This window comes from Pristiophorus japonicus, unplaced genomic scaffold (assembly GCF_044704955.1).
Source record: "Pristiophorus japonicus isolate sPriJap1 unplaced genomic scaffold, sPriJap1.hap1 HAP1_SCAFFOLD_908, whole genome shotgun sequence".
NCBI classification, from domain to species: domain Eukaryota; kingdom Metazoa; phylum Chordata; class Chondrichthyes; family Pristiophoridae; genus Pristiophorus; species Pristiophorus japonicus.
In genome coordinates, this window is record NW_027254833.1 from 149,704 (window position 1) to 151,137 (window position 1,434).

At 51.6% G+C, this 1,434-nt stretch overlaps 1 non-coding gene across 1 annotated transcript; it reads right to left on the reverse strand.

Annotated features, from left to right (window-relative positions):
* Positions 1–829: 829 nt before the first annotated feature.
* On the reverse strand, positions 830–904 carry trnad-guc (transfer RNA aspartic acid (anticodon GUC)). Its single transcript has one exon. It is a non-coding gene; the product is annotated as a tRNA-Asp (tRNA).
* Positions 905–1,434: the final 530 nt, after the last annotated feature.

Sequence of the window (1,434 nt, forward strand, 5' to 3'; positions counted from 1 at the left end):
GATAAAGGTACGTGGAGTCAGAGGAAATGTATTAGCATGGATAGAGAAGTGGCTGGCGAACAGAAATCAGAGAGTCGGGATAAATGGGTCCTTTTCGGGTTGGAAATCGGTGATTAGTGGTGTGCCACAGGGATCGGTGCTGGGACCACAACTGTTTACAATATACGTAGATGACCTGGAAGAGGGGACAGAGTGTAGTGTAACAAAATTTGCAGATGACACAAAGATTAGTGGGAAAGCGGGTTGTGTAGAGGACTCAGAGAGGCTGCAAAGAGATTTAGATAGGTTAAGCGAATGGGCTAAGGTTTGGCAGATGGAATACAATGTCGGAAAGTGTGAGGTCATCCACCTTGGGAAAAAAACAGTAAAAGGGAATATTATTTGAATGGGGAGAAATTACAACATGCTGCGGTGCAGAGGGACCTGGGGGTCCTTGTGCATGAAACTCTTTTAGGAGACGCGCCAGTTACCACGTTGCGTCGTCATGTTACTGCCGAAAGACTGCAGCGGATGCCGGTTGCCCGGCGGGCCAAGCGGCCTAGCGACGCCGTGCCTCATCCAATTGGGAGAGGGCTGACACCGCCACGTGCGGTGTTGCGGCCGCTTTCCAACGAGGTATGGCCGACAGCGGTCCGACACGGGACGGCAGAGAAATCCGCATTTCGGCCCCGGCCGCATCAGACAGCCAGAACAGGCCAACCGAAGTTTTCCACCCGCCGGCTGGCCGATCAAGTCCGCTTCCGAAGAAAAGCGCTCGGCTTAACTGCCAGCCGGCCGGTCGGCCGCCCGTCCCCGCCCCCGGCCCAAAAATTCGACATTTTGAAACAACTGCCTCCCCATCGGGGAATTGAACCCCGGTCTCCCGCGTGACAGGCGGGGATACTCACCACTATACTAACAAGGCCCAAAAAGTTAGTTTGCAGGTGCAGCAGGTAATCAGGAAGGCGAATGGAATGTTGGCCTTCATTGCGAGAGGGATGGAGTACAAAAGCAGGGAGGTCCTGCTGCAACTGTACAGGGTATTGGTGAGGCCGCACCTGGAGTACTGCGTGCAATTTTGGTCAGCTTACTTAAGGAAGGATATACTGGCTTGGGAGGGGGTACAGAGACGATTCACTAGGCTGATTCTGGAGATGAGGGGGTTACCTTATGATGATAGATTGAGTAGACTGGATCTTACTCGTTGGAGTTCAGAAGGATGAGGGGTGATCTTATAGAAACATTTTAAATAATGAAAGGGATAGACATGATCGAGGCAGAGAGGTTGTTTCCACTGGTCGGGGAGACTAGAACTAGGGGGCACAGACTCAAAATACCGGGGAGCCAATTTAAAACCGAATTGAGAAGGAATTTCTTCTCCCAGAGGGTTGTGAATCTGTGGAATTCTCTGCCCAAGGAAGCAGTTGAGGCTAGCTCATTGAATGTATTCAAGTC